The 26,082-nt window shown below is 36.2% G+C and overlaps 1 long non-coding RNA gene across 2 annotated transcripts; it reads left to right on the forward strand.

The window, feature by feature from the left end:
* Positions 1-318: 318 nt before the first annotated feature.
* Positions 319-22,180, forward strand: LOC116663707. 2 transcript variants are annotated; one of them, XR_004319994.1, is made up of 4 exons: positions 319-2,035; positions 2,214-2,335; positions 19,152-20,238; positions 22,170-22,180. It is a non-coding gene; the product is annotated as an uncharacterized LOC116663707 (long non-coding RNA). The 2 variants fall into 2 exon arrangements; XR_004319993.1 differs by lacking the exon at positions 22,170-22,180 and having other exon boundaries at positions 388-2,035; positions 19,152-20,664.
* Positions 22,181-26,082: the final 3,902 nt, after the last annotated feature.

A 26,082-nucleotide genomic window follows, 5' to 3' on the forward strand; every position in this document is an offset into this window, starting at 1 on the left:
GCTGACATGAAAATGCAACCTCATGGACTCAGACTCCAATTCTGGGGAGTTTCACTTTTGTTGAAATTTAAATCATCAGGGAATAAAAGTCACAAGTAGAACAATATTCATCGACACCCTAGAGTAAGCTTGTATGTTTCAGCGCACCTTATATGCTTCAGAGGACCCATAATTCTGTCTCACAAAGAATTTAGAAACTTTTTTTAGTATGGCAGGTTTTAGTGCAGAATAAAAGAAGTGAAAAATCTATGTTATAACCTTTACAGGCAGTTCTCAAAAATATATGTTATTGGGACCTATAATCACTCACTATGTTAAGTATAAATACATGCCTGTGTATTTATATTATTTGCTTTGACTGATCAAATTATAGTAAGCCAAAGGTATTTTTTTCTGAGTACTTTATAATATTTTAAGGATTTTGAGTAATTCACATATTAAGATTTATCTCTGAATTACTTCATTAATAAATTTATCCAAGTTCTTATTAAACATTCGGCATTGTGGGATGCCAAGAGAATCAATAGAAGCTACCCTTGAGGTACTTACAGCCTATTCAAATCAGCAACATAAAATCATATTAAAATAATTACTCATTTAAGCTCGATCTAGGAAGGTAACATAGTCTTAGTTGATTCTTTGTTCATAACACATAAAGCTCCATGAAGTTTGGTTGTTCCCCTTTCTTAAAGGTCAAAGATTGTAATTTCTAATATTTCCCCAGTCTCTAAGTATGTTTATCTATGAACAGTTAAAAGATATGGAAATGAATTTCAAATATGCGTGGTCCTTTAAGTATGCCCTTGAAGACAGTGCAGACCTTTTACTCTTAGATGACTAAGCACATGCCTGAGGCTGAGGCTGACATAAACCAGCCCTTGCTTTTCCCTTTAGCAACATAATCATCTATACAAAGTCTGCCTCAGATGGGCAACCAACAGTCTTCTCTCTGTGGTTATCCTCTCTCTTCTTCCATCCTCTGGGTCCTCTCTGGTGAAAATAATTTCTTTTAAGCCACTGAAAGTTCATTTCTTTAAAAACATGATATATGGCTATTTAGAAGTTCTAACTCTCCTTTTCAACATCCTGAAATAATTCAGTAATGTATTTTCCTAGGTAATCCCAACGTCTCCCAATCCTTTGACTTTCATCTCATGTGTCTGTAGCAAGTCCAGAGCCCTCTGCCATAACTCTGAAGATTACCAGGACACATCTTTTCTCTGTGTCACTCTTATCTTTCATTCTGAACTCTTGACTTCTCTTTAATCACCGTGGCCTCCTTGCTCACTGTTCATCAAGGTGTCATCCTCTCCCCACACCACTTGGTCCCAAAGATGAACATAAATCATTTTGTCCAGCCCCATTAACACAGAGCTAGTGTGCGTATTAGATGGTCCTGAAGCTTTGGAGTTGATGGTGGAGAATCACAACAGAGTACACGAAATAATTTGAAACTGAGTATAGATACCATGTTTCTTGAGTTTTTTTAGCCATTCCCGTAATAGAGGGCTCCTTTGTGCCTGTCATCTCCTTAGGCACAGACCTCTTTTGATGTCCTTAGGGCTTCAGAACTGAAAGATGCTCTCTGCTCACTGTCTCTCCTCCCCATCCTGCTAACCAGCAACATGGTATCAATCCACATACAACAAATCATACCAACAAAAAACAAAACATTTTCTAAGGTTAATAACCTTTACTTCATCACATACAGAATGTGTCTATTGTCTTGACTTCTCTCTATAGGTGCTTCATTTCCCATTACTACAAAGCCTATTAAAGAGCTTGCTTAAATAAGAGAGCAGTTTTCCCCAGAAGTGAATTTGTCACTACAGAAGACTTAAGGAAGTTAACAGACCATGCCCTGCAATTTATTCAGTAACATTTCCCCTCCTCCTTTCACGTGACATTGCGTTTCTTTGTTTACATAGTCATACACCTTCTACCTGGAGCAATGTAACTCCAAACAGCGTTTCTAAGAAGTGGTAATCCTGTTCCCTGGGAAAGGACCGCAGCAAACAAATCATCTGAAATAAAAGTGAGTCATTTGGAAGAGGCAGACTGGCCTGGCTGGGAGGAGGTACTAAAACATGACACAAGGGAACTCAAACTTCATATTTGGACTGAGCATTTGAGCACTTAGGTCTTTTGAACTAGGCTTACGGATACATGAATATATCTACAGTCTCATTAATCCTTTGTCTTTGAGCCAACAGTGGAAAATCAGCCCTTTGCAATGATGTATCTGCTTCAGTCTCTGTGTGCCAACATCAACTTCCAGCATTTTCAAGCCAAAGTTTTCTCCAAGCCAAAAGGCAAGAAATACCTCCTACTCCAGGTGGGAAACCTGCAATTACTGACAGCTCCTCGAGGCTCTAGAATTCTCTCTTCTATCCCTCTCTTCCCCACATCCTTCCACTTTTCCTTCTTGTCTCTTTCCACTTCTCCCATGAAAGCCATCTCCTCCCTCTCAGTTCCCGAATGCGTGCTCTTAAATCGGAGGAAAGGGTAGAGGGGGACAAGCGGGAAGGCTGCAACGCCCACTGTCCTTTTCTCCCCTAAGACAGACGTTTTCTCCACACTCCACAACCTTTTCCTCTCTCTGATAGGTTTGCTGTTTTCTTGACAACTTTGTAAAATTGCATTCCTAAGTTAGTTCATCACTGTTTTTTATTGTATGCTCTTGAAACTTTCCAGAACCTTTAACCATGGAGGTTTCAGTAAATGGAGTTAGCATTTGGGCCCTACAAAGAGTCAGAGACAAAAATAAGAACAGTCACTTGGTCAAGAATCTTTATACAATATTTAACCATCTGAGCTTACAAGATAAAGGACAGACAGTTCACTCTTCATAACACGGTCAGCAAAACTGGGCTTATAGCAGGCTTTTTGGTCCTTGTTATTTGCAGGAACACTGAGTTCTCAAAGGAGAACTCTAGACTGAATTAAACTGGTCGACCCACAAAGTATGCGTCATATAAATATTTAATTGCATAACTACATAGTTGTCATAGTGAACCCTTGTCCCCCTTCTTTACGAGTAACTAGCTTGGCATCTAGGCAGCATTGTCCGCGTTATAAAAGGCAGAATTACAGCTCTTCTTTGAAAGAAAGTAGTTAATAAAGTAATAAAAGTAAAGTGGATAAACCTAACTTCTAGTTTGGAGATCACTGCAGAGATAACTCAATTTCCTGAATTTTTAGAATGTAGAATTTGTGCTCTTATGACTTTCCTGAACGATACGGAGACAGACTTCTTTTTCCTGAGAAGCTACGTGGCATTACTTCATCCTCAGATTCACTTTTGCCCTTGGACTCTTTCTCACCCTTCTCCTCCTTAGGGAGAGAGAGAGAGAGGGAGAAAACACTGTTTCAGCCAACTGGCTTTATTAAAGCTTTCTCATCTACAAGGCATGAGAATATGTTTATGAATCTGCCTCTCTCCTAATTGGCAATAAGATGTACAATTGTTCTTTAATTAGAACCTTCTGAGCCCCACCATGTTGTATAACCCAGGTGTTTAACCTACCTCAGTCCAAGTGAAAGTTGGTGACGTGGGTCAACTGATAATTTTATTTAATTATCAGACAGTGGAGGATTAACTAAATATTGCCACCAATGAATCACTGAGTTACTTTCTTTGCTGGTTATTAGAGCAGGGGAGGGTGGAGTTATGGAGGGAGTGTACTGGAAATCACAGTAAGCTTGGTTACTAGCCTTGATCCTGACAAAATTTATCTGCACGGGGTCAAGTAAACCCCCAAGATTGCTGGAACTTGATTTTCCAATCTGTAAAAATATAATTTATAAGATTCTCTCCAGGTCCCAGATTCTGTAATTCTAATCAACACAGAAAGAGATTGAAAGACAGAAAGAAATATATACTTGCGTTGCCAATGGATTGGTTATTGCAAGATTTTGTGGATTTGAGAAACTCATATTTAGTTAACACTTTATCAGTCATGTTTTACTTTTATGACATTTTAAGAAAAATGTTTGCTAACATTGTTAAGGGATTTCTTAGCTAAACTATAATCAGGAGATATCTCTGAAACTATTTCTCTTCTTGTCTCAATTCTATCTCTTTGATCTACTACAACTTGCTGAAAATATCAATGTCACTGACAAATAGAAAAAGATACAGTTAATCATACCTCATTGAAAATCACATGATTGCCTCTTTTCCCTGATGTTTGGCTGTAAACGAAATCCAAGAGCAGTATCTTTTATTTGTGTGTGTTCTTCTTCGTGTATGGAGAACATCAGGCAATGACTCATCTTGTTGACACACGGCCAGCCCAGCTGGATAGGCACAGAATGCATTTCATAACAACAGTGACAAAGAAAAAAAGACAGGGAGAAAAGTGTGTTTGCTTATTTAAAAATCTATATGGCTTACTGCTACAGACACAAGATGCAAACTTTTCTAAGAAAACAGCTTAAAAGAAATGCAAGCTGTTTGGAGCTAATCAAAAATTACTTTAATAACTGTTAATACGTCTTATACTCCTTGAAGGTAGCTATTCCCTCTGGAAACCTCATTATCCCTCACCAAAAAGAAGCAACAGTTTATGAATATCACCACAATGTCACTCCAGTGACAAGTTGGAGATGTAAAAGATAACATAAAAATACTCTACAAGAATTTTGGAACTTTTTTGAAAAAAATAAGAATAGGAAAAGGATTGTATATAAGGGGAAAAAAAGATAGTCTGTAAACTTTTCAGAGATTCGATAAATGAAATTAGCGATGTCTGCACTCTAGCTTTGAAAGGATGAGTCATTTGGCACAGAGCAATGTCAAAGAAGAGACGTTTCAACAGAATTGTCCATAGATAACATTTCCCAGTGCAATAAGTGTAAATGACATTGCTACTCATTCTGTCTTCTATCTATGCAGTATAGAAAGTTGAATTAAGTTGTTAACTGGATAGTTAAAAGTAAAGGTTTTAGGATATGGGAGAGTTTATAACATGCATATTGTCACTAGTTTAAAAAAAAAGCTCCTAGAATTGTGACAGGAAAGATCACTTCTTCAGACTGCTTATAGAGAAGGCTTCCCTGAGCTAAAGAATGTATGATTCAGAAATGGGCACCTTGGCAAATCCCCCATTTAGATGGAGCTCAGGTGAGCTTCTCATTCTGGTGATGAAAAATCATGCCAGAGTGCCCGATCCAGCCACATTCACCTTCATGTGGAGATTGACGATAGTGATGCTTCGGTAGTGAGGAGAAAGATGCATTATCTTAACAACTGATGCAGAATTTCCCTTAAGGAGGATACTTAGTTTGTTGGAGGAAAATATCTTGGAAAACATTTAGAAGTAGAAAGTGAAATTTTGAAGGCAAGGAAAAGTCTGCCATGGGAAAAGACAACTGCTTTGAATTTCTATAAACAAGAAACTGGGGGTGAGAGAAGGAATAAAACAAGACTCATAGGCAAAAGATGACCTTGCTTACATGATCAGAACCTGGATCCCAATATTCTGAATCAGGAAGAGAACTTTAGGAACATTGATCTTGAAGTGCATTTTTTTATTGTGGTAAAATACAAATAACATACAATTTCCCATCTTAACAATTTTAAGTGTACTTTAAGTGGTATTAAATACAGTCATAACATTGGGCAAAATCACCACCATTCATCTCCATAAGTCTTCACCTTGTAAAATCTCTCCAAATTGATCTGTAGCTTCAGTACCATCCTAATCAAAATTTCAGCAGGACTTTTTCAGTGAAAGTTGAAAAGTTGTTTCTAAATATTTATCTAAAATCAAAGGAAGTAAAATAGTGAACAATCTTGAAAAATAAGAATAAATTTGTGGAGCTTACATTCTCAACTGAGGAAAAAATTCTACTCAATAGACGATAATGTACCCCTTGTATGTTCATATGAAAACAAAATGAACATCAAGCCCTACCTTATACAAAAGTTATTCTGAATATATAGTAGAAATAAACATGAATCTGATAAATAAAAGAAGAAAACATGGGACTATCTTCTTGTTTTTAGGATACGTAATGATTTCTTACACAGAATATAATAAGAGATAGCAATAGAAAAAAAATCAACAGATTAGACCTCTTAAAAATTAAATATATATACTATTCAAAGACACATTTAAGAAAGTAAACAAGGAAGCTAGGCAATAGGAAAAAATATCATCTCTATGCATATACTAGATAACATACTTGTATCTAGAGGATATAAAAAAGTTGTACATCTCAATAATAAAAATACAGACAATTAAAAAGTGGTAGAGCACTTGAACAGGCACATTACAAAAGAAGATATAGGAATTGTCAATATTTATTAGACATTATTTATTAGTTTTTAAAGAATTTCAAATTAAAATCATGATTAGGCAACAACTTAATGCTCACCAAAATAGCTAAACTTTAAAAGACTGACAATATCAAATGCTGTGGAGGAGCTGGAGTAACTGGATCTCTCATATATTTCTGGTAGATGTGTCAAATGGTACAACCATTTTGGAAATCAGGTGTTGAGTTTCTTGTAAAATTACATATACACCGACCCAATGGCCAGAAGTTCCACAGTTGAGTTGTTACTTGAGTACAGGTGATTTTCTGTTTACGATAGCCAAGACATGGAAGCAACCTAAATGTCCATTGACAGATGACTGGATAAAGAAGTTGTGGTGTGTGTGTGTGTATATATATGTGTGTGTATATATATATGTATATATAATGGAATACTACTCAGCCATAAAAAAGAATAAATTAATCCCATTTGCAACAATATGGATTGACCTGGACCTTGTCATTCTAAGTGAAGTGGGCCAGAAAGAGAAAGAAAAATGCCATATTATATCACTTATATGTGGAATCTAAAGATAAAGGACACAAACGAACTACTTATTATTTATAACTTAGATGACTGATTTCTTGAAAATGTGTAAGCACATTTAACTGTCCTTTATGATTGGATTATTGCATTCTGTTGATTCTTATTTTCTATGTAGGTTTACAAAGCTAAAGCTCTAAACTATTCTTAGAAATAATGAACAGTACATATGTGTAAATTTTAAAAAATATGTGCAGTGTATTGTATATACATATTTACATGCAATATATTGTATATGTGCAGTCAAATTGTAACAATTCTACCTAATAAACTGAAAAATGAAAAAAAAAAAACCCACCCATGTAAACACCAGAGAGAAAGAAGACGGAGAAAAAAAGAGTACAGGTGATTTTCTTCTCTTTTACAGATAATCAAATCAAGGCTCAAAAAAGTTAAATAGCTTGTCCAAGACCACATAGATAGCAGTTAGTAGGAACAGTTCTTGAACTCAAGTATCTTTCTGCATCTGGTGCTTTTTATATTGCATCTTATAATTTTGTTGGAGTTTATACTGACATTGCTAAACCATTTTTTTAAGGAAGCTTACTGTTAAATTTAAAAAATCTGAATACCCAATACAGAAATTAGTAGGTAATCAATTTATTTATAAAATAATTTTAGAAGCTTTTATTGTCATTTATATTCATTTTTACTAAGTTATACTTGACACATAGTATACTAGTTTTAGATTTACAACTTACTGATTTGATATCTTTATACATTATCAAATAATGATTACAATGTCTAGTTACCATCTGTCACCATACAAAGATGTTCTAATATTATTGATTATACTCCTTATGTGTACATTATATTCCCATGACTTATATATTTTATAGTTGGAAGTTTGTACCTCTTATTCCTTCACCTATTTCATCCATCTTCCCATCCCCACCTCCACCCTTCTCTGGCAACTACCAGTTTGTTCTCTGTATCTATGAGTCTGTTTCTACATTTTCTAAATCTTTGTTGAAGTTCTCACTGAGTCCTCCATTCTTCTCCTGGTTCCATGAGCCATGAGCATCCTTATGACTGTTTTGGCTTTTTTTTTTTTTTTTTTGAACTCTTTATCAAATAAATTATTTATCTCCATTTCATTAGTATTTTTCCCTAAAGTTTTATTTTGTTCTTTCTTTTGGAACAGATTCTTCTGTTTCCTCATTTTATTAGACTTTTGGTTTTTGTTTCTATGAATTAGGCAAAACAGCTACCTCTCCTGGCCTTGAAGGAATGGCCTTGTGTGGGAGCATCCCCTGGGTAGACTGCTTGTTCGTGGTGGCTTTGGCAGGCCAGCTGGAGCTGGAGTGAGCCCAGGAAAGAGGCAGTCCCTTGCGAGTGCTTCACCTGAGGCTGCCTTGGAGGGACAGCTGGGGCTGGAGCTAGAGCAGTGCAGGTTGGGGGTAGTCTTGAGGGGACTCAAGTAGTGACAGTTGCCAGAGCCCCCACCCACCGAAGGGTCTCCTGCAGTTAACTGCTCATTTGGCAGAAGTTCTAAGGTTAGTCACTAAATAGATTTTCTTCCTGTGCAGTCTAGGTGCTCTTAAACTGCTGGGGTTTTTGTTGTTGTTGTTGTTGTTGTTGTTGTTGTTTTGCTGTATATCTCACGGCAGGCTGACAAATTTATGTTAAAGCCCCTCAGCTACACCCCTTTTTATTGCAGGTCGCCTATGCCAAGTGGGGTCTCATGGATACAGTATCTCTCTTTTCTACTCATTTCTATGAGGTCGTTCTTTGTGCAATAGCTATTCAATTTATCAGGAGACAATGTTCTATATGTAGGTTTATATTCAGAATGTCCATGGGAGGAGGTGAGCTCAGAGTTTCAGATACAGTAGTGTTCCTTGCCCTTCCCTTAGAGGGTTATTTTTGATTACATGGTCCTCTAGCTTATTTAGAAATATTTAGTTTACACTTAGGTTTTAATATTTGATTAAATGAAGCATATCTTTGGGGTTTTTAAGTGTTTAATTATTTGAATATTTATTTGGTTTGAGAGGTTAAAACAGAAAACGTGCTTGTTTTAAGGTTTCTCAGAAAAATATAAAATCCTTGCTTTTGTTAACAGGACTAAAGATAGAAGTAATTATTCAAGCTGAATAAGCTTTCAATTAGAGTTGCTCCCTTTGCCTTTTCCTCCACCCATTACGCAACTGTCATTATTCAAAACTCAGCTCCTGCAGCATCTGCTGGGAAAGCCTTTTCTCTTGCTCCCCACCGCCCGTCACGGGCTGCTATGTGTTATGAGTGCCACTGAGAATTTCTGTAGCATCGTGAGGCGGTGCACATTTAGTTAACTGAGTGGGCTGTGGAGATATTTTGCCAAACTTTAATTCCAAGCTCTACCACTCACTTCCTGTGTACTTCTGACAAGTTTCCTCAACAGTTCGCTCCTCAGTTTTAGCTGTCTCTACTGTATGGGATTGCCGTGAGGCTTGAATGAACTAATATTTGAAAGGCATTTGGAGAAGTGCCTTTCCCAAGGTAAGCACTCAATAAAACATTAGCTATGATAAACATGATTCCAGGCTAAGCACAAAGTATTACAACATTGATTATCTTTGTCTGTCTTCCTGAATACATTAATGGGTTGAAGGAATTCAAACAGTTGGACTGCAATCCCTTCTTCCCCTTTTCAGGGAGTAATGGAATGCTTTGGGGGAGAGGAGAGGGTGTAAAAAGAAAACAAGTTACCTAGTCTTTCTTTAATCTTTGGGTCTCTGGGTAAATAGACTAATAATATTTACTAGGAGGAAGAAATCTTATCTTTAAATACCCTTATCCAGATTCCCCTAACTAAAGGATTATTGATAGTAAATAAACCCAGACTCTATGAGGCATAGATCTCCAGAGAATGTCACATAAGCTATATAACCCTCTGAGAACACTAAAAACGATGTTTCATAAGTTAAATAATGTAAAAGCTCCTCACCACGTGACGATCTTTGCCGTACCTCCTGTGGGGCCTTCATCCATTACTCTGGACCAAAGTACATGGTACATGTCCATTCAGAAAGGAAGGACATGGGGAAACACGTGGAATGTCTCAAAATAGTTTAAATGTTTGCTTCTTAGTGGGTTTTTTTTTTTTTTTTTTTTGGTGGTAAGGGAAAGATAGCCCATACCTCTGAAATTAGTAATAAAATTTCTCTTTCATGCGTGTCTTATTTGATAATCTGTACCTGTATTTGCTCAATTATAAATTATTCTAACTTTAGAGGCTTTGCCTTTGATCTCCAAGACCATTAATTTACCTGATTCAGAATGCAGAATAGATACTGAAAGACTTCTGAGAGAATAAAGATATAAATTTTTCTCTCTGTTTTCTTGAGCTGTAGATAATTCTTTTGCATCCACTCAAGACACATTTTTTTTTTCTTCTGCCGGATATCTCAGTGAGGCAGGAAATCTCTGAGATCCCTCATGTTCTTTCTGTATCTCAGCAGGTTTGGGACCACCTGGACATATCTCACATTCACTCAAGGGTTGGCACAGTTTAATTATCCTGAAACTTGCTCTTATTTGGAACAAAAGTTAGATCGTACTTTATCAGAGTAATTATGGGAATATATGTACAATTTTATGTATATATTTGTTATATATATTTTTTTCTATTTTAAAGAATCTCAGTTATTGAAGCTCAGTGGAGTATCAATAGATAAATAAATGACTGATAGATCACTAGATCAATAGATATGGGACTAGTTCAATGACCTCAAGAATTGCTATCTTGATTTTATAAAAATTTAGAAACTAGTCTGATGTTTTTCAGCCTCTTTTAATTGCTATTTGTTTAAATATTATTTATTGTTTAATATAATTTAAAGTGAGCATCTAGGCCGGCCTCAGCCAAGTAAGGGAGCATTTATAGTTAAATGTGTAATTATAAGGAAACAATTATAAAAAAGCATTTGCTGTGGCAGGGTTACTTCTCTGCCTCTGCTAATGGCCCAGTCTTCCAAGTGGTCATTTATAAATGCTTTTCTTGGTCTTTGTCACACTTTGTCAGAATCACTTGTTTGTGTGCTGATTGCCTTATAGAACTAAGGTCACACCCGTATGTAGTTCTCAAATTCTTTGGTTAAGAACGTGAGCTAACAACCATCCTTCCATTTTTGCTTTCTTGCCTCACTTACAGTTTACCACTTCCTGGGAAAAAATAAACCTGAATTCCCAGAGTACTCACTACACAGGCAGCATCCAGGAGCTTGTGGGAAGATGGATGGAGCAGAAGGAATTGGCATTCTTTCCTATTTAGTAATAGGTTCCAAGGCTTTTTCCCCCTTAATATGTATACTTTGATTGTTTTGTCTCTAGGTTCTATGGGAACGCTATGTGAATTCTAATATTGAATTCCTTCCTAACAGTTTATTTTGACTAAAAATTGTAAAGCTTGCATGAAATTCATCATTATGGGATTTTACCAAGTGGATAATAAGGACACACAGACTCAATAAAAAGTAGTAATGTATATTTACATAAATTTCCCTTCTAGTTCATGTTAAGGAGAAATGAAAGGGGACACCAATAAATGCGAGAGGATATCCAAAACTGAGGAAGGAAATATTCATGTGCTGCATCTTTCTCAGAATTCTCTACAGAGGTCATTCATCTTTGTTTTTAGGGTATTGGTAATGCTTAAGTTTTACTTGCATAAAATGACAAATCCTAAAAATCACATCATTTTAATCTACCTGCCATGTTCTAAGACAAAATTTTTGCACTTCCTTACCATACTCTCTTTAGCTTTTTTTAGATTGAAATATAGTTGCCAGACAATATTATGTTAGTTTCAGGTGTACAAAATAGTGATTCAATATTTAAATATATTAAGAAATGATCTCCATTATTAGCCTACTAACCATTTTTCTCCATAAAAATTTACTACAATATTATTGACCAGATTCTTTATGCTTTATATTACATCTCGTGACATATTTATTTTACACTGGAGGTTTGTACTTCTTAATTCCCTTCACCTATTTTGTCCAACCTGCACTCTCCTCCTTTGGCAACCACCCCGACCCATTTGTTCTCTGTCTCTGAGTCTGTATTTGATTCATTTTGTTTGCTTTGTTTTTTAGATTCTATATATACATGAAATCATTTGGTATTTGTCTTTATCTATATGACTTATTTCACTTAGCATGTTACCCTCTACATTCATCCATGTTGACCCAAATGACAAGATTTCATTCTTTTTTATGGCTGAATCATATTTCACTGTATATATATGTATTTACTTGTCGTCAGATGGTGGTGTCTGTAACAGGAGTTATCTCCCCAACCAGGAGTCTGGATAGATTCCCAGAAGTAGAGCTGAGTCATAGGTTCCCTCAAGTATGAAAAGTGAAAAGGCCAGCCCAGGGCTACCTTCTACAGATGTATATATATACGCACACACACACCCCACATCTTCTTTATTCATTCATTTATTGATGGACACCTGGTTTGCTCCATATCTTGGTTATTGTAAATAATGTTTCAGTGAACATACATGTATTTTTTTAAATTAGTATTTGTGTTTTCCTGAGAAAAATTACTCAGAAGTGGAATAGCTGGATCACGTGGTAGCTCTATTTTCAATTTGTTGAGGAACCTCCATACTGTTTTCCATACTGGATGCACTAATTTACAGTCTTACCAACAGTGCATGAGGGTTCCCTTTTCTCCACACCCTCACCAACACTTGGTACTTCTTGCATTTTTGATAATAGCCATTCTGAAGTGATATTGTGGTTTTGACTTGCATTTCTCTGATGATTAGTGTTCTTGTGCATCTTTTCATCTTTCAGTTGCCTATATATACATATTCTTTGGAAAAATGTCTGTTTTAGGTTCTCTGTCCATTTTTTAATTGGCTTATTTGTTTTTTGATCTTGCATTGTTTAAGTTTTTCATATACTTTGAATATTAACCCCTTATTGAATATATTACTTGCAAATATCTTCTCCTATTCAATAGGTACCTTTACCATTTTATTGATAAGTTTCCTTTACTGTGCAAAAGCTTTTTAGTTTACTGTAGTCCCATTTGTTTATTTTTGCTTTTGTTTTCCTTGTCTGAAGAGACAGATACAGAAAAATATTGCTAAGACTGCTGTCAAAAAGCTTTCTGCCTATGTTTTCTTCTATAGGTTTTATGGTTTCAGGTCTTACATTGAAATATTTAATCCATTTTGAGTTTATTTTTGTAAATGGTGTGAAGAAGTAGTCCAGTTTGATTATTTTCCTTGTGCTGTCCAGTTTTCCCAACACCATTTATTGAAGAGGCTGCCTTTTACCAATTCTATGTTCTTGCCTCCTCTGTGTTTGGGTGTGTGTGACGCTTTATTTTTCTCTTGCTGCCTTTAAAATTCTCTTATCTTTCTTAAAAAAACTAAAAATAGACTTACCATATGATCCAGCAATCCCACTCCTGGGCATATATCCAGAGGGAACTCTAATTCAAAAAGATACATGCTCCTCAATGTTTTTAGCAGTGCAATTTACCATAGCCAAGACAATGAAATAACCTAAATGTCCACTGACAGATGACTGGATAAAGAAGTTGTGGTATATTTATACAATAGAATACTACTCAGTCATAAAAAAAGAATAAAATAATGCCATTTGCTGCAACATGGATGGACCTGGAGATTGTCATTCTAAGTGAAGTAAGCTAGAAAGAGAAAGAAAGATATCATATGATATCACTTCTATGCGGAAGCTAAAAAAAAAGACAAAAATAAACTTTCTTACAAAACAGAGACAGACTCACAGACATAGAAAACAAACTTATGGTTACCAGCAGGGGAAGGGGATAGGAAGAGATAAATTGGGAGTTTGAGATTTACAGAGATTAACTACTATATATAAAATATATAAACAACAAGTTTAAACCTTATAGCACAGGAAACTATATTCAATATCTTGTAGTAACCTATAATGAAAATATGAAAATGCATATATATATGTATATGTATGAAACATTATATTGTATACCAGAAATTGACACAACATTGTAAACTGACTATATTTCAATTTAAAAAAAGAAAAAATTCTCTATCTTTATCTCTTGCCATTTTAATTATGATATGCCTTAGTGTGAGTCTCTATGGGGATGTTGTTTGAGACTCTCTGTTTCCTGGACCTGGATATCTGTTTCCTTCTTCAGGTTAGAGAAACTTTCAGCAATAATTTCATAAAATGCATTTTTTGCCCCCTTCTCTCTCTCTCTTCTTCTGGGACCCCTATACTGTCAATGTTGGTTTGCTTGATGTTGTTTCAGAGGTCTCTTAAACTATCCTTGTTTTGGGGGTTTTTTTCTTTCTTTCTTTCTGCTGGTCCAATTAGGTGATTTACACTATTCTATGTTTCAGGTCTTCTGTATCACCTAATCTTCTGTTAATTTCTTCTGATGTATTTCTCATTTTGGTTATTATATTATTCAACTCTCATTGGTCCTTTTTTATTTTTTTCTGTTTGTTGAAATTCTCACCACATCCATCTATTCTCCTGACTTCAGTGAGCATCTTTATGATTATTATCTTGAACTATTTATTGGTTAGATTGCTTATCTCATTTTGTTTAGTTCTTTTTATGAGGCTTTGTCTTGTTCCTTTGTTTGGAACATATACCTCTGTCTCTCACTTTGCCCAATTTTCTGTGTTTATTTCCATGTATTACGTAAGTCTGTTACAGCTCCCGATCTTGGAGGTATAGCCTTATGTATATGTCCTATGGGTCCATGCTCCCCACTGGCCACCAGAGCTAAATCTTCTTGTGGTGCCCTCTAGGTCAGCTGTATGCCCCCTTCTGCTGTGGTGGAGCCAACTATTGTGGGTGGGCTGGTACGCGTGGCTGGCCCCTGTCCCAGCTGGCTCTGAGGCCCTGCCTCCTGCAATTGTTGCAGATGCTCTAGTAGGCAGAGCAGGACCCCAGTATGGCTGGTTGCATGCCTGGCAGTGTACAGCTGCTACATGTTCACTGGTGGATGGGACAAGCCCCCCGCTAATAGGCTAGCAGGAGGATTCCACAGCAGTGCTTGCCAGCACCAGTGTCAGCATGGTACAGGATCCCCAAAATGGCCACCACCAATGTTTCCAGCCCTAGGGGCAGTTCCAGCTGCCTTCTGCCTCTCTAGAAGTCTCTCCAAGATCAGCAAATGGATTTGACCCAGGTGCCTTTCAAACTAATGCCTCTGCACTAGGACTCTGAGCATGTAAGGTTTGGCATGCACCCTTTAAGAGCTGAGCCTGTTTCTCACAGCCTTCAGTGCTCCTGAACATCAGCATCACTTGTTTTTCAAAGACAGGCATTCTGGGTGCTCGTCTTCCTGGTGCAGAATCCTTGGGTTGGAGAGCCTGACATGGGGCTCAGACACTTTGCTCCTTGGAGGGGAGCTCTGTGGTTACGATATCCTTCTTGTCTGTGGGTCACTGATCTAGAGAAGTGAACTCTAACTGGACTGCATCTCACCCCTCCTTCCCATCTCTTTATATCTTTAGTTGTGGAAAATCTTTTCTACTAGTCTTTGCTCTGTGATTAGTTAGAATTTTAGTGTGCTTGTGGGATGTGGTGAGTTTAGAGTCTTCCTACTCTGCCATCTTGATCTCAACCTTACACTCATCCTTCTCTTCAGCTTTAACACTGTCCCTTTGTTTGTGCTAAATGAGTGTTAATTGGTATTTGCAATTAATTGCTTTCAAAAGATAGGCTGAAACTCAATGTCAATGGGATCTTAAAAGTCATATAGCATCCACTAAACTTCCTCTTGCTTCAGGTTCTTCTGCATTATTCATAGCTCAGTAGGGAACCTAAATTTTATTTCATTGGTTTTCTAATCTCTCTCTGTCTTCTATGTAGTTCTTGTCTGGCCCATCCACATTGTTTACTATTGTACAACTTTCCTGAATATTCTGAAGAAATATCTTTCACCAGGGAGTTACTGTGGTTTCAAATTCACCAAATTATAATAGTAGCTAACACTCCACAATTCTGAAACTTAATTATTTTAGTGTTTTAATAAGTTTATTGTAAGACTTTTATTTCTGTTAATTAAAAGTGACTAAGAATCAATTTTAAGAAACCATCTTGAAGTGTTACCTTGAACATGATCATTTAAAAAGAAACAAACGAGTAATATACTGGGGGGGGGGTGATAATAATAGCTTTTAACTAGTGAGTTTTATTCTTTAATTCATCCCCTCAACAAAAGGTTTATTTAATACAAAGTAGGCAATTTATTATATGGCAGGGGAATGCCGAAGGATTTTTATTACTAAGCCTGCTAGGAAGACATTCTAGCTCTCTTTCACATGAAATACTGCCCCACAACTAGTACCCAATGTATAACATCACATTCACACCTCATTCTGAAACATACCAGATTGGAAATTATTTCCTCATAGATGAAAACCTGTATGTATATCTATTGATTTTCATCATATGAATATAAAATCTGAAACATTTCTGCAAAAGGAAAAGGTGAGTTCAAGCATTAACCTGTCCATATGGTTAATACATATGGATAATTAAACCCAGTGTGTTCATTTACAACACTTTTCTGTAAGATGAATGAGACACGTGCAATTGGTAAATGGAGGGTGATGTAAGTACAACATGAATTCAGGTAGGTCCCTGTGTAATTTTTCCTATCAGTTAGTTTGTATGACATCATGGCATTGCAGTGGAATGCAAAGCACACTGGAACAGTTAATGTACCAGATCACAGAGGGATACAGTGCTGTCCAGGAAGTCCATTCATTCCTCATGCTTTCTCTTGGCTCATGTGTTCAGGTTTTGAAGAAGACACTGGTATGCAACTGCTGAAAGGTTGCTAATTTCCTTCAGCTATTTAAATTATACTCATAAATATTTGCCCATCTCGCACACATTTTATTTAAATGATGTATCTGTTTAATTTTAATTACTTTTCATGCATGTGCTGATCCATATTTGTCCCTGACAATAAATCATTAATAAACAGTGAGTCAGGATATAGCAGCTCCTTGGTTAGTTGTTTCATCCATGTGTTTGCAATGTGCTAGGTCACACCATTTGCAGGATGTTTATATATTCACTGGGGAGCCATGAACAATGGAACTGTGGAAATATCTGGCTTCATGTTGTACTATAGAAAATGGAAAATTCTGAGGACAGCTGTGTAATATAAGCAACAGCTGGAACAACTATGTCCCAGAAAAATGGGAGCCTTGGGTATCTGTGTTATCAACCAACTAAAATAAACATAATGCCCTTTCCCAAGTTGAATATTTAAAGTTCAATTTCATAAGATTTAGAGTAAATTTTACAGTACAATTGACATGCACAACATATTTCTACTTATTATTTGTGTATCCTCAACCCATTTATTATGAAATTATAGTAAATGTTAAAGTAAAACAAAAATGCAAAGGAACACAGACTGCCAGACTGTGCTCTCTAAGCACAATTTTCTACTAAAACAAATCAAGATTCTTTGGGGGAAAATGTTGATTTCAGATCTGGGGGAGGAAACAGTGACTACTGTTTTAGCCCAAGTTGAGCCTGAGTTATCCTTTTATTGAAAGCAAGGAAATGATTGACTATTAGTGGGGTCATGGCAGAATGAAATAGGTGCCAAATTGGAGGGACTTCTACTGTTTAAGTATGGGGCAATTGGACATCAGAGAGACTACTGATAGAAATAATTGAAGCATATATCATATATAAAAATCTATAAGTTCTTATTGATGTTTTTAAAACTTGGATATTTCTAGAGTTTGCAGTGGCCCCAATTCATTGCTTTGAATATTGATAAAGAAAAGCTTCAAGTGTCTATTCTACCTTTCTTTTGTGGGCTATATTTCAGGCTAACCAAATAGTTAATGAAAGAAAGATGAATCTTTTAAAATAGAAGGATCACAGTTAATGAAAGGAGAAGAAATGACAGAATTAAAATGTTATCATTTTCAAACACCATGGATAGATACATCAGTAACCAATGGCTGCTAAACCATTAGGGGGCAAGTGGATGGGAAACTCCACAGAGTCAGGCTGATTTCGCCTGAACCCACTGCTAAATCTTAGCATCACTAGAAGCGAATATACAGACATTTAGTGCTTCCCAATGTGAAAAAATAGAAAGTAAACAGCCTTCCATGTGAAGCATCCTTGCTAAAAATTGTTACCTGAATACAAGGAAGCCTCTGATAGAAGTTTACAGGAAATACAAGGTAGAGGGGATCATGTTAAATGACACTGTGAGGATTCAAAGATTCAAATTAAGAATCAGAGCCATTCTTGAAAACCAATATCCAAGTTTTGACATGTAAAGGGAACAAAAAATGAGGGAAGTCTGTTTTAAAGTTTAAAAGCTCTAAGATACATATCAATCGGACATCCTATTTGGATCCTAACTTGAGCAAATGACTTGCAAAAACAAAAACAAATACATTTTCATACAACTGGGGAAACAGGATGAGTTTTAAATAAATTAAGAAATTATTTTTAATTGTTTATTTTGTTGGACATGATAATGGTATTGTGGTTATCTTTTGCAAACATCCTTATCTATTAGAAATATACACTTAAGTATTTACAGATGAAATTCTTTGATACCTGGGATTTGCTTTTTAACACTCCAGGAAAAAAATCTGAGCAATAAACAAAACAAGAAGTTCAGAATACTGATAATTGTTGGAGTGATAAGTTACAGATTTAATTGTGTAACTGTACTTTCTAAATGTGTGGACGACTTTTGTAATATAAAGTTAAAAAGAATAAAAGTAAACAAGATAAATAAGACATCATTGACTGAGTACAGAGTGACCAGAAATGATATCAGTGTATTTGAAAATTTTAGTGAATGCTGAATGTGGTAGTTGACATATGTGTGAGGGATGCTTGTTTAGTGTTAAAAATAGCACAAGAATTCTGCTAAAAGGAAATACTGAGGCCATTACATAAGAGAGTATACAATATCAATATATAAAATGATAGATTTAACAACCACTCTTAAGAATTTAAGGGCATGATTCACGGATGAGCCCATATTCTGGCATTTGGTTAGTTTCCAATCAGCTGTGAACATTCTCCACCTCCCCTGAGCAATCCATTAGAATTGGGTGGTGAGACTGGGGGAAAAGTCATGCACTATGTAATTTTCCCCCTCTGTGGAGCCAGGGAGTCAGTTAATTCCTTTTCAGTGTTTGTAGAAGAAGGCTCTGAATCTCTGGGAGAGATTGTTAGTGGGGTTTTAACTTCATGAATAGGATTAATGTCCTTATAAAAGAGGCCTGAGAGAGCTCTCTTGCCCTTTCCACCAGATAAGGACGCTGAGAAAAGTTGGCAGTCTGCCGTCCGGAAGATAGCCTTCACCAGAACCGTGCTGGCACCCTGATCTTGGACTTCCAGCCGCCAAAACTGTCAGAAATAAATTTTTACTGTTTTTAAGCCATCTAGCCCACGGTGTTTTGTGATAACAGCCCTAACAGTCTAAGAGGGTGACCATCATTAATAAACTCGTGATTATTTTTCATTTTCAAAGAAATGTGTTTCTTCAGTCCACTAAAAAGGCTTAAAAGCAATGACCAACTCATAAGTGGCAGGTTATCACAAATACCCAGATTCTGAGCGCTTTTGTGGACAAACCCTAAGGAGATCCCCCAATGACCTTTGTACAGCCTCCTTATTTCAAGCGCAAGCAGAGCCTGTAACTTGCTTCTAGCCAATAGAATGGACAGAGATGATGGGATATCACTTTCATGATTACACTATGTTATAGAAAATTCCATGTCGTCTGACTTTAGTGAGAGAGATTCTGCTGGGGCCTTGAAGAAGCAAGCTGCTGTGATGTGAACTACTCACGGAGAGGGCCAGGCAGTGCGGACCTGTGGGTGGCCTCCTGCCTACAGCCAGCGAGAAGGTGGGCTGTTAGTCATCAGCCACAAGAAGATGAATTCTGCCAACAACTTAAATGAGAATGAAAGCAAATTCTTCCTTAGTCAAGCTTCCAAATAAGAATGCATCTTACCAAAATCCTTGAGTTCAACCTCGGGATACCCTAAGCAGAAGACTCAGTTAAGTCATGCCCAAATTTCTGACCTTCAGAAACTATAAGATTTCATAGATAACTTTTATATATATAATCTTTATATTTATAGACATTTACGTATTAAAAGATTATAGATGTATACGAGCATGTGTGCATGTGTATATAGATATAAGTCACTAGTTTGTGGTAATTTGTTACATAGAAATGGAAAACTAATACAGACCCTAAGTACTTTTTCTAAAAGGAACAAAGGATCCTTGAAAGAATGACTGGTTTAAGGTTTGGGTCTGAAAATGTACTACATAAGGCTAGAACACGTTGTCATACAAGGAAGCAGAACATCCTCAAAGACCATCATGGTTTTGTTAAAAAGTACGTGGGGACCAACTTAAAGGAGCTGCCTAAATATGAGTAAATTTGCTATCCAGAAAAACAATGACATTCCAGGGGTTCAAAAATACCTAAAATAGATCCTTGTAATTTTGGAAGTTATTGTGCCAACATCTCATGATCCTGAAAATGATTAAAGAGAGAGAAAAAGGCAACAATGTTATCTTTACTGAATGAACTCTATTGAAAGCTAACCAAATAGTGGGTGAAAGCCCTTTGTAGGAGAATATTAGCAGAGAAATGCAGAAGGAATGATGAAATTTGAATATAAGTATTTTGCAATCCCTAATGAAATAATGAATCTACGGCCATCATCATCAATTGCTGCAAAAAAAAAAAAAAATTAAGTGAAAAGCTGATGGTGTCACTATGGAAAACAGTGTAGAGATTCCTCAAAAGACTAGGAATAGACTTACCATATGACCCAGGAATCCCACTCCTGGGCTTGTAACCAGAAGGAACCCTACTTCAGGATGACACCTGCACCCCAATGTTCGTAGCAGCATTATTTACAATAGCCAAAACATGGAAACAGCCTAAATGTCCATCAACAGGTGACTGGATAAAAAAGATGTGGTATATTTATACAATGGAATACTACTCAGCCATAAAAACCGACAACATAATGCCATTTGCAGCAACATGGATGCTCCTGGAGAATGTCATTCTAAGTGAAGTAAGCCAGAATGAGAAAGAAAAATACCATATAAGATCGCTCATATGTGGACTCTAAAAAACAAAAACAAAAACAAACAAACAAAAACAAAGCATAAATACAGGACAGAAATAGACTCATAGACAGAGAATACAGACTTGTGGTTGCCAGGGGGTTGGAGGGTGGGAAGGGATAGACTGGGATTTCAACTGTAGAATAGATAAACAAGATTACACTGTATAGCACAGGGAAATATACACAAAATGTTATGATAACTCACAGAGAAAAAAATGTGACAATGAGTGTGTATATGTCCATGAATGACTGAAAAATTGTGCTGAACACTGGAATTTGACACAACATTGTAAAGTGATTATAAATCAATAAAAAATGTTAAAAAAAAAAAAAAGCTGATGGCATCTTTACAACAACATAAAGCTGACCACCTGAACTCACTTAATCAATCTTATCATCACTTGAAAGAGCGACTACCAGACATAATGTCCTTTCTTGTGCATTGCAGTAGGAAGCTCAAAGCACGACCTGTGAAATGCTGTTGCCAGATATTTGAACATGAATCTCATCAAGTCCCAGATCTATCACATTTTTAAACTTTTATTTTGTGATAGCAGACGTTTAGAAATGTTCCTAGAATTTTCATATTCCTTTTGTCCAGCTTCCCCAAATATTCAGATTTTGCTACATTTATTTTATTTTCCTTTATCCTCCCGCTTCTTGCTCTCTTTATCTCCCTCTGTCTGACTGTAGGTATGCATAATTACATATATACATAGATACATTCACATATATATATATATATATATATATATATATATATGTATTTTTTTCTGAACCATTTGAGAAATGTTATATGTATGACACTTTACATCTATAAACTTCAGGATATATTTTTTTAAAACTAGGGCATTCTCTTACTTAGCCATAGTACAATGATAAAAATCAGGAGATAATTATAATATAAAAATATGAATTATTTTATATAGACCTTATCAAATTTTGTCACTAGTCACAATAATGCCCTTGATAGCAAAATAAAATCTCTCATTATGCACTGCTTTTCATTTTCATGCCTCTCTAGCATCCTTTAATCTGTCACAGCTCTTCAGTCCTTCTTTACCTTTTGTGATACTAGCATTTTTGAAAAGTGCAGTTGACTTGTATTTTTTTTTTTCTTTTGGACACTTTCTCTGGATTTGGATACATTCCATTATACGGGAAATACAGGAGATGGAAGAACATATTAATAAAACACCACAAGGAGCAATCTAGAATGTGAGAAATTCCACTAAACAAAAGCCCACATTTCTTCAACAAATAAATGACAATAGAAAAGAAGGGGTAATTATTATGGATTTTAAACATTTAGGAACTTAGGAACTTAAAGAGACATGTCCTAGTGCAACATGTAGACCCAATTTGGACTCAAATTTTAACAAGTCAGCTTTAAAATACATGTGTGTAACAGTGGGAGAAATTTGATATAAAGAATTAGTGTTGATTTTTAGGTGTCATAATGGTATAATTATATTTTTTAAATAAATGATTCTTCTCCCTTGGAGATATATCCTTGAATTATTTATGGTTAATATGAAGACATATCTGGTATTTGTTTTAAAAAAATATCTAGTCAGGGTTGAAAGTGGTAGGCAAAAATAAACATTGATAATTGTTGAATAGCTTAGGATGAGAGGTACTTGGGGATTTGTTACACCATTCTTTTACTTTTGTGTATACCTGAAAGTTTCCATAATTAAGAGTTAAAAACAAAGGGCTGCCTTACCATGAGACTATTAAGGGATCAAAGTCCTTGAGCTCATAAAGTATCGATTATCTGACGCCTCTGGTATGCACATTAGAGAAAGTCTAATGGATGGAATTTGGTCCAAGAAAGTTCTGGAAGCACACATAATTTGCATGAACTGGTGACCCTTGCTTGCAATAGTCTCTTCTTATTCCAGCATTCTCTCAACTTACATCAGTGTCACAAATGGCCTCCCAGAAAATTTCTTACAACCAGTTGACTAAAGAGAAAAATATTTCAGTCTGCTTAAGGTTCCATACCATAAGCATATAGCTGCTGGACGTGCCATTCTGTGGTAGAAAACATGACTTTGATGGATTCTAAAGGATAATGGAAGTAGAAAACACTTCCTGTGGCAAAATTTTGAGTAGCCTGTCTTTTACACTTTGCCTGAGATGAGCTGAAGGTCAGATTTGCATTCAATTATGGACAACTGCTAGTGATATGTGTGGACAGTCAGGAACAGAACTGAAGGATCAATGACAAGATGTTTTGTGAAAATTCATGGATCTTTCCAAATTGGCTCAGAGTACGGAAACAGTTCCTTTGCGGAGGAGGTTCTTAATATCCAAATGGAAACAAACAACTGCCACGTGGATGCTGATCACTCATTTCCTTCCACATCAGCCCTAGATCAATGGGCTTATGGTGGCAAGGATGGCTTTCATTTTAACCGTGTGACGTTTGCCTTTTTTTTTAACTGGTCAATCTCTTAACTCCCCTTCAGGTTTTTGGGGAATTTCCCATCTGATGAGTCTTGTAGTCAGTAGGGTACATACTCTTCTTATTATAAAACTGAAAATGTCTGCTTTCTTTCCAAGCCCCTCTTAGGGTTAAGGTACATACACAGGACCTAGGTACACTGATTAGATATGTCCACCTCAGACTTTGAATCAGGAGCTAGTGATGCTGAGGCTGGGACATAACATATAATTCTCCCAGGAGGTCATGATGATAAACAGTAGAATTTAGCTTTTGGGTCAACAATAGTAGAGGATCTGAGGGTAGCACCCAGAGTCTAATATATTCAGAGTGGGTTTATGTGAAAATTAAATTTTTATGTGCAGTTAAGTTGCACAATGTCCCAACTGGTTGCGCTTTTAACAGCTCATTCGTGCCACTGAGATATGGATGCCACATTAATAATAATTGTGGTTAATTTTTAAGGCTACTCACATCTTGTTCTGTTTCTCTCCTTTGCTCTTGTTGCTCATACTCAATTCTTTTGGTTTTGCCCTTTTCTTATTGGTGATCTGGTTGAAAGGAATGTCTAGACGTGGTTTTGTCCCTGAATCACCTTAAATTATTTGACATTTGAGTGAAAGTCTTTCTTGTTCCTTTATTTGGCCAGGCTTTCAGAATACATTAATCCAGCCCAGGTGTAGACTCCAGGTTCCCATTTATCTATAAAAGGGAATCTAATATTGAAATCAAAGTACTATGAAAACAAACTAATAGACTTTATTTTCCCCATTTTAACTTTCATGTATTTACCTCACCTCTTCCTAGATATTTAAAGCAAATCTCAAAGACATTTAAAGTTTGGTTCAGAAAACTTTCTATGCTATATGCAACTTCAATAGTTTAAAAACATATATTCTACTTATAGAAGAATTATTAACAACTTTGCTACCAAAGGAAGAAAACTATAGCAGATACAAAGATAGATTCTAAAATATCAGAAGGTAGAGATGATTATTTGTGGCATATTCAATTGGATCAACATTTAGTGTGATTAAAAAAAAAACTAATACATCCTGTCTCTCCTTATTTTTATTTTTTTTATTTTATTTTTCCTATTCAGATTGAAACATAGTCAACCAGCCAAACAATAATTATTCTAAGCAACTGGTTAAGATCTGGCACTATTTGGATTAGAAAACAGGGGAAGAACCAGCACTTTGATGGGAAAAAGAGCTGGTGCTGAAGATGAAAGTTGTATAGCAAGAAAAGACAAGTGATAGAGAGTATTGACACTGAAGATCACCTTTATAACTGCCCGTCCTCCCTGCTGTTTACTGTCACCAGGTCACAGACGAAGGGCAGCACACAGAGACCACTTGTACTTCAGCAGGTTAGCAGAGTGTTCTTGTTGAGCTGGATAAAGCAGGTCAAGGTGTATTATTATTTTATAAGGTTGGTGATAACATTAAATGAAATAAAGCAAAACCCAAACAAGTATGCAAAAGGCTTTGCTTCTACCCAATTTGCTTGAAATATGGCTGTATTCTTTGCTTCCCAAATTTCTGAAATCCACATATGTTAAAAAGGGGTAGTAGTGGAGTCCTCTTGTCATGGGCATGGTTTCCCTCACAGATTCGTAAGGAATAACTTGGCAGCTCTTACAGCAAGGTCGTAGAGAATCTTCCACAAGAGAGAAGCAGTGCTAACCCAAGGTAAAGGTGAACTGTTCCTGTTGCATCGTGCCCCAACGGAGGCTATCGTGAAGACCTGCTGATTTACAGTGTGTTTAATGCAATAGCTTTACTTTTGAGGGTCTTTGACTATGGAAAAAGGGGGCCTGTTACGCTTTTTATAAATAAAACATCCTGCAATGGTTCCACTGTTTTCCTGCTCACTCAGCATAGAAGGAGGTTACAGGGAGCAAGTGAAATACAATGCTATTTCTCTCTTTTTGCTCTACGACAGGAAATTATATTGATAAGACTATAAGTTGCTGGTGAATAAAGAAATGAGTGATGTGTATTTTTCTTTTTGAGGCATTCTTCCTAGGAAAGTCCTGAAGTTTTTCCTAGTGCTCTGGTGGCCTTCTCTAGTACTAGATTATATATCTCAGTGAATAAAGTAAGCTATAAAAGTCTTCTCATGTTGGTTTCATGGAAAAAAGAAACCCCGAAAACCATGTGCATAAAGAAATATAACTGTTAGTAGATAATTTTAAACCACACAGATCTGTCATAGACAGGAAAGTATTTTGATGACTCACTGTGGTTATCTTGACTAAGCATCTCCTCATTTATTAACTTTCTAACTAGTTTCTTTAAAAATATTAAATTAACTTTGAGATCCTCTTACCATGGCAAGTAAGTGGCTAACGTGTTTTTCCAAAACTCTGTGGGGAGTTGTAATTTTCTGTGGAGGATTTTCCTAAATGTTGAAATGCCCTCCCTGGTTCCCAATGACTAAGTTCCAACTTGGCTGGAGTGTTTATAGCAAGACTTTGGAAAACCATTTTTTTCCCAGAGAAACATCTTATGTTGAACTCATGTTTCTGCAGATATATTTGTTTAGGTTAAACAAAGGTTGCCTGAAACTGAATGCTCCCAGCATTCGGGCCCTCTGTCTATGTGTGGTTCAGGCCGAGGTGACAGATAA

The sequence above is a fragment of the Camelus ferus genome, chromosome 5, assembly GCF_009834535.1.
Source record: "Camelus ferus isolate YT-003-E chromosome 5, BCGSAC_Cfer_1.0, whole genome shotgun sequence".
In the NCBI taxonomy this organism is placed as follows: Eukaryota; Metazoa; Chordata; class Mammalia; order Artiodactyla; family Camelidae; genus Camelus; species Camelus ferus.